The sequence below is a fragment of the Stenella coeruleoalba genome (genome assembly GCF_951394435.1).
Source record: "Stenella coeruleoalba genome assembly, chromosome: 1".
In the NCBI taxonomy this organism is placed as follows: Eukaryota; Metazoa; Chordata; class Mammalia; order Artiodactyla; family Delphinidae; genus Stenella; species Stenella coeruleoalba.
Window position 1 is genome coordinate 122,552,486 of NC_137169.1, and position 12,384 is coordinate 122,564,869.

General features: G+C 45.8%; 1 long non-coding RNA gene across 32 annotated transcripts in view; it reads right to left on the bottom strand.

Moving 5' to 3' along the window:
• The window catches only part of LOC307186525, a 2,785,769-nt gene that overhangs the window by 1,558,857 nt on the left and 1,214,528 nt on the right, over positions 1-12,384 (bottom strand). Inside the window, exon 1 of one of the 32 annotated variants that reach the window (XR_013828357.1) lies at positions 4,490-4,552. The exons of 30 other annotated variants lie outside the window; for them this stretch is intronic. This is a non-coding gene — a long non-coding RNA (uncharacterized lncRNA). Of the gene's footprint in view, positions 1-1,335; positions 1,399-4,489; positions 4,553-12,384 lie in introns of those variants that run through there. One more of the 32 variants, XR_013828358.1, reaches the window with a different exon arrangement.

The following is a 12,384-nucleotide window of genomic DNA, read 5'->3' on the forward strand; positions in this document are numbered from 1 at the left end:
AAAACCAGAGATTGAAATGAGCAGAGATAAAGTTCCTTAAGCCAAATATGGAATAGACAAGAGCTACTCCTTGCTCAACGAAATGGACTCAACACCCCATATTAAACGCCTAAGAATGTACCTGACTAGTAAGTATCTTAAAACCTATGGATTGCTATGCCTCCAAAAGAGAATCAAGCATGTGTACAGGGGCATAAACGCAGCAGTGATAGGATTGGAGAGGTTCGGTGAGCAAATGAACACCCTTTGAAGTCATATTGCATGGGACCCATTACACGGGTTTCAACTACCCAGGTTTTAGGTATTCTTCCTTCAGCTAAAACATGCATGTGGAACCCAAGTATGATCAACCATGTGAACGGGAGACGTGTTCAAATATGTCTCAGTTTTCCTCCCCTGGTACTCGGGTGCAACATTCCAGACGCTTTACTAACACTCTCCCGACTTGGAGAGTCAGTGCCTTTAACCTCCTGTTTGGCCCAGTTTGCAATTTCTGCAGAAGATGTACAGGAATAGGGAGAACCAATGAGAGACAAGCGGGAGGTGTCTGGATTGGCAAATTTAACTCTAATTTCCCACCAGGATGAGGAATTAACCAAAGGCTCAGCGTGCCGTGCCGGAACCAGATTAGGGCCTGAAGCCATCCTGCGGTGTTGCGGCCAGGTCACAAGAAAGCGAGTTGAAGAAAGGAGCTCAGGGGCACTGTAATTCACAAACCTGCAGAGTTATAAATGACAGCTATCGTCCAAAATTAGACTGAAGTAAGGCTGCCAAGAGGACTTGAAAGCGGGGCAGAATTGCAGGAAACCGATTTCAGGAGGTAGACTGGAATTGCATTGAAAGCATAGGAAAAGAGGCAGAACGTCCACAATGATGCACTTGGCCAAAAAGGGCGTATGCGTTTTTTCCTGAATATATTCAGGAAAAAACGCATACGCCCTTTTTGGCCAACCAAGCAAGCTTGCAAAGGAAATCTGCACTACAATGAAGTCTCACTTCCCCCCGGTCAAAAGGGCCATCTGAAAAAAGTGTAAAATCCAGAAAGGCAGGACAGGCCATGGAGAACTGGGAGCCTTGTTATGCTGATGGGCGGGATGTAAATTGCCAACAGACACTCGGGAGAAGTGTATGGTGTTTCCTGAAACATCTAAAAAACAAAGCAACGGAGGCTAGGGCACTGCCACTTATGGTCCTATAGCTTAGGGAAATTAAAATCAAAAAGACACAGCCACCCAAAAGTTTGGGACGCCTTTGTTTACAAGAACCTCGTTTACAGTACAAGATCAACATCGCAGAAAGTGAAAAATGGATAAAGAAGTTGTGGTATTTACTTACAAAGCAATATAACTCAGCAATGAAATCTGTGTCATCAGGCCCTTAGCAGCACAATGAGTGGATTCAGGTATGATCATTCTAACTGAAATAAGTCACACAGAAAAAGAAACATCATAAGATATCAGTAATACACGGAATGTAAACTTGGCTACACAGGAACTGAATTACAGAACAGAAGAGGGTCTCAAATTTCGAAAACCAACTTATGCTTGCTTAAGGGGAAAGGTGAGTTGGGGTGCTGCATAAAACCAGAGATTGAAATGAGCAGAGATAAAGTTCCTTAAGCCAAATATGGAATAGACAAGAGCTACTCCTTGCTCAACGAAATGGACTCAAAACCCCATATTAAACGCCTAAGAATGTACCTGACTAGTAAGTATCTTAAAACCTATGGATTGCTATGCCTCCAAAAGAGAATCAAGCATGTGTACAGGGGCATAAACGCAGCAGTGATAGGATTGGAGAGGTTCGGTGAGCAAATGAACACCCTTTGAAGTCATATTGCATGGTACCCATTCCACGGGTTTCAACTACCCAGGTTTTAGGTATTCTTCCTTCAGCTAAAACATGCATGTGGAACCCAAGTATGATCAACCATGTGAACGGGAGACGTGTTCAAATATGTCTCAGTTTTCCTCCCCTGGTACTCGGGTGCAACATTCCAGACGCTTTACTAACACTCTCCCTACTTGGAGAGTCAGTGCCTTTAACCTCCTGTTTGGCCCAGTTTGTAATTTCTGCAGAAGATGTACAGGAATAGGGAGAACCAATGAGAGACAAGCGGGAGGTGTCTGGATTGGCAAATTTAACTCTAATTTCCCACCAGGATGAGGAATTAACCAAAGGCTCAGCGTGCCGTGCCGGAACCAGATTAGGGCCTGAAGCCATCCTGTGGTGTTGCGGCCAGGTCACAAGAAAGCGAGTTGAAGAAAGGAGCTCAGGGGCACTGTAATTCACAAACCTGCAGAGTTATAAATGACAGCTATCGTCCAAAAATAGACTGAAGTAAGGCTGCCAAGAGGACTTGAAAGCGGGGCAGAATTGCAGGAATCCGATTTCAGGAGGTAGACTGGAATTGCATTGAAAGCATAGGAAAAGAGGCAGAACGTCCACAAGGATGCACTTGGCCAAAAAGGGCGTATGCGTTTTTTCCTGAATATATTCAGGAAAAAACGCATACGCCCTTTTTGGCCAACCAAGCAAGCTTGCAAAGGAAATCTGCACTACAATGAAGTCTCACTTCCCCCCGGTCAAAAGGGCCATCTGAAAAAAGTGTAAAATCCAGAAAGGCAGGACAGGCCATGGAGAACCGGGAGCCTTGTTATGCTGATGGGCGGGATGTAAATTACAAACAGACACTCAGGAGAAGTGTATGGTGTTTCCTGAAACATCTAAAATACAAAGCAACAGAGCCTAGGGCACTGCCACTTATGGTCCTATAGCTTAGGGAAATTAAAATCAAAAAGACACAGCCACCCCAAAGTTTGGAACGGCTCTGTTTACAAGAACCTCGTTTACAGTACAAGTTCAACATCGCAGAAAGTGAAAAATGGATAAAGAAGTTGTGGTATTTACTTACAAAGCAATATCACTCAGCAATGAAATCTCTGTCATCAGGCCCTTAGCAGCACAATGAGTGGATTCAGGTATGATGATTCTAACTGAAATAAGTCACACAGAAAAAGAAACATCATAAGATATCAGTAATACACGGAATGTAAACTTGGCTACACAGGAACTGAATTACAGAAAAGAACAGGGTCTCAAATTTCGAAAACCAACTTATGCTTGCTTAAGGGGAAAGGTGAGTTGGGGTGCTGCATAAAACCAGAGATTGAAATGAGCAGAGATAAAGTTCCTTAAGCCAAATATGGAATAGACAAGAGCTACTCCTTGCTCAACGAAATGGACTCAACACCGCATATTAAACGCCTGAATATACCTGACTAGTAAGTATCTTAAAACCTATGGATTGCTATGTCTCCGAAAGAGAATCAAGCATGTGTACAGGGGCATAAACGCAGCAGTGATAGGATTGGAGAGGTTCGGTGAGCAAATGAAGACCCTTTGAAGTCATATTGCATGGGACTCATTACATGGGTCTCAACTCTCCAGGTTTAAGGTATTCTTCCTTCAGCTAAAACATGAATGTGGAACCCAGAGTATGATCAACCGTGTGAATGGGAGACGTGTTCAAATATGTCTCAGTTTTCCTCCCCTGGTACTCGGGTGCAACATTCCAGACGCTTTACTAACACTCTCCCCACTTGGAGAGTCAGCGTCTTTAACCTCCTGTTTGGCCCAGTTTGCAATTTCTGCGGAAGATGAACAGGAATAGGGAGAACCAATGAGAGACTAGCTGGAGGTGTCTGGAAAGGCAAATTTAACTCTCATTTCCCACCAGGAAGAGGAAATAACCAAAGGCTCAGCATTCCGTGCCAGAACCAGATTAGGGCCTGAAGCCATTCTGCGGTGTTGCGGCCAGCTCACAAGAAAGCGAGTTGAAGAAAGGAGCTCAGGGGCACTGTAACTCACAAAACTGCAGAGTTATAAATGACAGCTATCGTCCAAAAATATACTGAAGTAAGGCTGCCAGGGGGACTTGAAAGCGGGGCAGAATTGCAGGAAACTGATTTCAGGAGGTAGACTGGAATTGCATTGAAAGCATAGGAAAAGAGGCAGAACGTCCACAATGATGCACTTGGCCAAAAAGGGTGTATGCGTTTTTTCCTGAATATGTTCTGGAAAAAACGCATACGCCCTTTTTGGCCAACCAAGCAAACTTGCAAAGGAAATCTGCACTACAATGAAGTCTCACTTCCCCCCGGTCAAAAGGGCCATCTGAAAAAAAGTGTAAAATCCAGAAAGGCAGGACAGGCCATGGAGAACTGGGAGCCTTGTTATGCTGATGGGCGGCATGTAAATTGCCAACAGACACTCCGGAGAAGTGTATGGTGTTTCCTGAAACATCTAAAAAACAAAGCAACAGAGCCTAGGGCACTTCCACTTATGGTCCTATAGCTTAGGGAAATTAAAATCAAAAAGATACAGCTACCCCAATGTTTGGGACGCCTCTGTTTACAAGAACCTCGTTTACCATACAAGTTCAATATCACAGAAAGTGAAAAATGCATAAGGAACTTGTGGTACTTACGTACAATGCAGTATCACGCAGCAATGAAATCTATGTCATCAGGCCCGTAGCAGCATAATGAGTGGATTCAGGTACGATGATTCTAACTGAAATAAGTCACACAGAAAAAGAAACATCATAAGATATCACTAATACACGGAATGTAAACTTGGCTACACAGGAACTGAATTCCAAAACAGAACAGGGTCTCAAATTTAGAAAACCAACTTATGCTTGCTTAAGGGGAAAGGTGAGTTGGGGTGCTGCATAAAACCAGAGATTGAAATGAGCACAGATAAAGTTCCTTAAGCCAAATATGGAATAGACAAGAGCTACTCCTTGCTCAACGAAATGGACTCAACACCCCATATTAAATGCCTAAGAATGTACCTGACTAGTAAGTATCTTAAAACCTATGGATTGCTATGTCTCCAAAAGAGAATCAAGCATGTGTACAGGGGCATAAACGCAGCAGTGATAGGATTGGAGAGGTTTGGTGAGCAAATGAAGACCCTTTGAAGTCATATTGCATGGTACCCATTCCACGGGTTTCAACTACCCAGGTTTAAGGTATTCTTCCTTCAGCTAAAACATGAATATGGAACCTAGAGTATGATCAACCATGTGAACGGGAGACGTGTTCAAATATGTCTCAGTTTTCGTACCCTGGTACTCGGGTGCAACATTCCAGACGCTTTACTAACACTCTCCCGACTTGGAGAGTCAGTGCCTTTAACCTCCTGTTTGGCCCAGTTTGCAATTTCTGCGGAAGATGAACAGGAATAGCGAGAACCAATGAGAGACTAGCTGGAGGTGTCTGGACGGGCAAATTTAACTCTCATTTCCCACCAGGAAGAGGAAATAACCAAAGGCTCAGCGTGCCGTGCCAGAACCAGATTAGGGCCTGAAGCCATCCTGCGGTGTTGCGGCCAGGTCACAAGAAAGTGAGTTAAAGAAAGGAGCTCAGGAGCACTGTAATTCACAAACCTGCAGAGTTATAAATGACAGCTATCGTCCAAAAATAGACTGAAGTAAGGCTGCCAAGAGGACTTGAAAGCGGGGCAGAATTGCAGGAAACCGATTTCAGGAGGTAGACTGGAATTGCATTGAAAGCATAGGAAAAGAGGCAGAACGTCCACAATGATGCACTTGGCCAAAAAGGGCGTATGCGTTTTTTCCTGAATATATTCAGGAAAAAACGCATACGCCCTTTTTGGCCAACCAAGCAAGCTTGCAAAGGAAATCTGCACTACAATGAAGTCTCACTTCCCCCCGGTCAAAAGGGCCATCTGAAAAAAGTGTAAAATCCAGAAAGGCAGGACAGGCCATGGAGAACTGGGAGCCTTGTTATGCTGATGGGCGGGATGTAAATTACCAACAAACACTCAGGAGAAGTGTATGGTGTTTCCTGAAACATCTAAAAAACAAAGCAACAGAGCCTAGGGCACTGCCACTTATGGTCCTATAGCTTAGGGAAATTAAAATCAAAAAGACACAGCCAACCCAAAGTTTGGGACACCTCTGTTTACAAGAACCTCGTTTACAGTACAAGTTCAACATCGCAGAAATTGAAAAATGGATAAAGAAGTTGTGGTATTTACTTACAAAGCAATATCACTCAGCAATGAAATCTGTGTCATCAGGCCCTTAGCAGCACAATGAGTTGATTCAGGTATGATCATTCTAACTGAAATAAGTCACACAGAAAAAGAAACATCATAAGATATCAGTAATACACGGAATGTAAACTTGGCTACACAGGAACTGAATTACAGAACAGAACAGGGTCTCAAATTTCGAAAACCAACTTATGCTTGCTTAAGGGGAAAGGTGAGTTGGGGTGCTGCATAAAACCAGAGATTGAAATGAGCACAGATAAAGTTCCTTAAGCCAAATATGGAATAGACAAGAGCTACTCCTTGCTCAACGAAATGGACTCAAAACCCCATATTAAACGCCTAAGAATGTACCTGAATAGTAAGTATCTTAAAACCTATGGATTGCTATGCCTCCAAAAGAGAATCAAGCATGTGTACAGGGGCATAAACGCAGCAGTGATAGGATTGGAGAGGTTCGGTGAGCAAATGAACACCCTTTGAAGTCATATTGCATGGTACCCATTCCACGGGTTTCAACTACCCAGGTTTTAGGTATTCTTCCTTCAGCTAAAACATGCATGTGGAACCCAAGTATGATCAACCATGTGAACGGGAGACGTGTTCAAATATGTCTCAGTTTTCCTCCCCTGGTACTCGGGTGCAACATTCCAGACGCTTTACTAACACTCTCCCTACTTGGAGAGTCAGTGCCTTTAACCTCCTGTTTGGCCCAGTTTGTAATTTCTGCAGAAGATGTACAGGAATAGGGAGAACCAATGAGAGACAAGCGGGAGGTGTCTGGATTGGCAAATTTAACTCTAATTTCCCACCAGGATGAGGAATTAACCAAAGGCTCAGCGTGCCGTGCCGGAACCAGATTAGGGCCTGAAGCCATCCTGTGGTGTTGCGGCCAGGTCACAAGAAAGTGAGTTGAAGAAAGGAGCTCAGGGGCACTGTAATTCACAAACCTGCAGAGTTATAAATGACAGCTATCGTCCAAAAATAGACTGAAGTAAGGCTGCCAAGAGGACTTGAAAGCGGGGCAGAATTGCAGGAATCCGATTTCAGGAGGTAGACTGGAATTGCATTGAAAGCATAGGTAAAGAGGCAGAACGTCCACAATGATGCACTTGGCCAAAAAGGGCGTATGCGTTTTTTCCTGAATATATTCAGGAAAAAACGCATACGCCCTTTTTGGCCAACCAAGCAAGCTTGCAAAGGAAATCTGCACTACAATGAAGTCTCACTTCCCCCCGGTCAAAAGGGCCATCAGAATAAAGTGTAAAATCCAGAAAGGCAGGACAGGCCATGGAGAACTGGGAGCCTTGTTATGCTGATGGGCGGGATGTAAATTGCCAACAGACACTCGGGAGAAGTGTATGGTGTTTCCTGAAACATCTAAAAAACAAAGCAACAGAGCCTAGGGCACTTCCACTTATGGTCCTATAGCTTAGGGAAATTAATATCAAAAAGACACAGCAACCCCAAAATTTGGGACGGCTCTTTTTACAGGAATCTCTTCTACCGCACAAGTTAAATATCCCAGAGAGCAAATAATGGATAAAGAAGTTTCGGTACTTCTGTACAACAGAATACCACTCAGCAATGAAATCTATGTCACCAGGCCCGTACCAGCATAATGAGTGCATTGAGGCACGATGATTCTAAGTGAAATAAGTCACACAGAAAAAGAAACATCATAAGGTATCACTAATACATGGAATGTGAACTTGGCTACACATGAACTGAATTACAAAACAGAACAGGTTCTCAAGTTTAGAAAACCAACTTATGCCTGCTTAAGGGGGAAGGTGAGTTGGGGTGCTGCATAAAAGCAGAGTTTGAAATTAGCACAGATACCGTTCCATAAGCCAAATATGTAATAGACAAGAGCTACCCCTTGCTCAACGAAATGGATTCAACAATGAGGTATCACCTCACACCTGGTAGAATAGGCATCATTGAAAATCTACAAACAAAAAATGCTGGAAAGGGTGTGGAGAAAAGGAACCCTCTTCCACTATTGTTGGGAATATAAATTGATACAGTCATTATGGAGAACAATATGGAATTTCTTAAGAAACTAACAATAGAATTACCATATGATACAGCAATCCCAGTACTGGACATATACCCAGACAAAACCATAAATCAAAAAGAGTCATTCACCGCAATGTTCATTGCATCACTATTTACAATATCGAGGTAATGGAAGCAACCTAAATGCCCACAGACAGACGAATGCATAAAGCTGTGGTACATATATAAAATGGAATATTACTAAGCCATGAAAAGGAATGAAATTGGGTCATTTGTAGAGACGTCGATGGATCTAGAGACTGTCATACAGAGTGAAGTAAGTCAGAAAGAGAAAAACAAATCTTGTATATTCATGCATATATGTGGAACCTAGAAAAACTGTACAGATTAACCATTTTGCAAGGCATAAATAGAGCAACAGATGTAGACAACAAACGTATGGACAACAAGGGGGGAAAGCTGTTGGGGGGGTGGTGGTGGGAGGAGTTGAGAGACTGGGATTGGCATGTATACATTTATATGTATAAAATAGATAACCAATAAGAACCTGCTGTATAAAAATATAAAATAAAATTCAAAATTAAAAAGAAGTAAAATTTAAAAAATAAAACATAAAAAACAATTATTCCCTGCACATACATGTATTTATATGAATAAATTATTTCCATGCTTATATCTGTAAATACAAAAAAGAGGAATAAAATCTACCTTGAACCAAAAACGAAAAAGAGAAAAAAAACACAGAACCCACCAGTTACACAGAGGAAAACCGTATCAGGGCACTTGCTCCAGTTGTAAACAATTCTGAAGTTGGTCAGTGGTGGGGAATCGTCTCCCATTCAGCCAGCAGCCCCCACGCAACAAGCGTCCTCATTGCAAAGCTGGGGCACCGTGCCGAGGCATCTGTGAGTAAACGTGAGCTGAGCCCCAGGCCAGTTGCTGCTGAACTATTCCCACCCGTCCCAGGTAAAACACCTGAATATATACAAGGACTTGAAAGCCTAGAGGAAGGGCCATAGAGCCACACGAGTGACAGCATGCCGGCCGACTTGGTGCCTGCAGGCCAGCCAGGATGGTCCTGGCCCTGGGTGCTCTTCTGGAAGATTTCCATTTCCCTGCCTGAGATACCCGTCCTGTCCCTGCCCCCACTGCTTTTTTCCTTCCTCACCTCTGCCCAGGGAGAAATTCCAGCAGCAGGTATGGGTGACACATCCTCTTCTTTAGCAGGTGGCAGCCTGGCAACTGCTGCAGAAAGTCCAGCAGAGCCCCACTCACACTGGGCCACCCACAAAGCCGTGGCCTCTCACTCCCTCCCACCAGCCCAGCCCCGAGACTGCTGACAGGGCAGAGAAAATGGCGTCAGGCACGGCTGCAGGGGCTCTTGCTGCCTGGAGTGGTATTTATATTGATCTCAACCCAGGCACACCTGGGGAGGGCTGGCCGGCACGGTAAGGCTGCCCAGGTCAGCCAATCATCACCCCTCAGGGGCTCACAGTTGCAGAAAATGGAACTTGCTGAACCGGCCAGGTCCAAGGAACAGGTGTGGGCTCCTGAGAGTCAGGATAGACAAGGGGCTGCAGCTTTGGCTTGTTTTCTAATCATTTTATCTGGCCCATGAGTGGGAGACAACTTCAAGAAAACCCTCTCCTAATGAGAGGAACCCAGGAGTCAGGCAGAGGAGGGGTGGGTGGTGGTTGGAGACAGAGGCCTGGTGCCCCGGGTGCAGTGGAAGTCTCTGGAAGACCAGGTGGAGGGAGGCCTCACGGAGTGATGCCCAGGGTCACAGACCTGTCGCAGCTGCTGTTTGTTAGTTCAAGTCCTGCTCTGAGGTGCTCTGTGTCAGCTCTGAGCGACACGTGAGCTGGGGGTGCTCTGCAATGAGGGCTATGTGCACGGTTCCTGTGTGCCCAGCCCTGCCACGGTACCTGCAAGGGTAGCTCTGTATCCTGGGAGGGGCCTGACCACGAGAGCCCCGTGGGCTGGGGTGGGGGTGGGGTACCTGCCCAGGTGAGCTCCATATTCTGGGATTGGTCTGACCACGAGAGCCCCATGGGCTGCTGGGGACCTGGTAAAGGATGTCAGGACAGTCAGTGAAGCCACCGAGGATATACCTCCAGTTGCTCCTAATTCCTACACCCTGCTGGTCATTCTACCAACCACCAGGACATGGTATTCTGTATTAGTCTTCAATGATGCCTTCTTTTGTATTCCATTAGTCCCAGAGTCACAAGAAATTTTGGCTTGTGAGTGGCAGGACTCAACATACAACTAAAACAATACTTCCGGGCCGTCTGGCCCCAAGGGTGCAAAAATTCCCACACCATCTTTGGGGAAAGCTTAGCTAAAGACCTAAAAGTTCTACCTCTGGAAAAGGAAACCCTCCTTCAATATGCAGACGACATTCTGATCACCAGCCCTACTAAGGAGGCCTCTGAACTACCAAGCCAATAAAGGATAGAAGTTGTCCAAGAAAAAGCTCAAATATCACAGACTGCGGTGACCTGCCTGGGCTTCATTCTCACAGAAGGTCAGAGAAGCCCATCCCAGGAAAGGGAAGAAACCATTTTCAGCCTTACCCCTTTCTAAAACTAGAAGACAGCTTAGGGGTTCCTGGGGAGGCCAGGGTTTGCTGCTTCTGGATCCCTAACTACAGTCTACTAGCTGGGCCTCTATATGAAACACTGAAAGGAAAAGATGATGATCCTTTTGAATAGAATCCAGAAGTGGCCTTTCAAGAATGGAAAGAGCAGTCAATTCAGACCCTTGCCCTGGAACTCCCTAATTTAGCTAAACCCTTTGACCTTTACATTCCCGGTGAAAGGTGAATCGCCATTGGAGAATTAGTGCAAAAACTGGGACCGCTTGAAATGGAACAATGCAAGAATGCCATCCAGGTAGGATAAACTACGGTCACTAAGGGGCTTGGCCCACTGCCACATCTGGCCAAGATACTGGCGGTATCTAAAAACCTGGAAATCAGCAGCCCAAAAGGCCACCTCCCTCCTAAGGGAAAAGGACCCCACGTGGTGATCCTAACCACCAACCATGCCCTGAAGTTGCAGGGTTCGCTCCGTGGGCACACCGACCTCGAGTGAGGAGGCCCTCCAACTCCAACATCCAGAGAGATAACCGGGGGCAACAGGGCACCATGACGACTCGTGTGAACATCACTTGACCTGGAGTTTCTCTCATAAAACAACAAGAGTGTGTCCCAAAAGAGTAGACTACTGCTTGCAGGACTTACTGCACCCAGAGGGGAGCTAATAATCTTGGCGGGGTAACAGTATACCACACTGTCACCATAGAAAAGCCTACAGACACCGTGATGATGGTGGCCAATAAGACCGGCTGGACTCCTGTTTACTTCAAAAGGCTGTTGACTCAGTAGCCATCATGGTCCTTGGTCACCACTGACCCTGGACTGTCTGGGAGTTGAGCGGGCAGGGCTCTGACACCTGGTGCTGTTTGTACGTTAATTCAGGGGCCTAACTGAAGAAAGCGCAGACTACTGGTCAGAGCATCTAGGCTGGCAGAGACGGTCAGCCTAAGGTGGCCGAACAAATGTGGGGCGGGGTGAAACCGGCCCCCACAGCGTCTCTGCACATCTCTTTCCTGGACCCTTAAAGGTCATTAGAATCTATAACACTTCCAATGCTGGTGCTCAGGTGGACGAGCAGGGAGGCAGGGGTCCTGGGGACAATCAACGTCACCGGGAGGCTGCTGGGGAGAAGCTCTGACCCTCGCCCCAGGGTATGAGGGCTCCCAACTCAGCACTCAGCAGTTACAGAAGAAGGGTCTGCACCCTCAGCACTCCAAGAATGAGGAACGGGACAAAAGGCAGAGGAGGGATTTGTCCCCAGCAAAGCCCATTAAAAATCCCTGGGAGATAAAAATAGAATCTGGGCAATAAAGTCAAGTCTAACCTTTTTTATCCTTTGTGCTTTGTCTAATTTCACGTGCTCCTAGGGTCCCGCATGCAGAGGTTCCACACCCGGCACTTCAGACCAGATTTCCTAGTGCAGAATGGCTGGGTCGACACCTCAGCTCCTGGGGCCCAGTGCAGACTCCACGATATAGAGCCTGAGCTACAGCCAACCCGGCCCTCGAGAGCTCCGCCGCCTCCCTCCCTCCCACTGACTCTGACAGGATCTCTACACAGCAGCCCAGCCCACAGCCCACGGGGTAGTGCATGCTCTCACCTCTCCATTCTCTGATCAAAATATAAAGTTTCCTTTGCTTGTGAACCAAACTCAGTCTCGATCTGTTGGCCCCAATGAC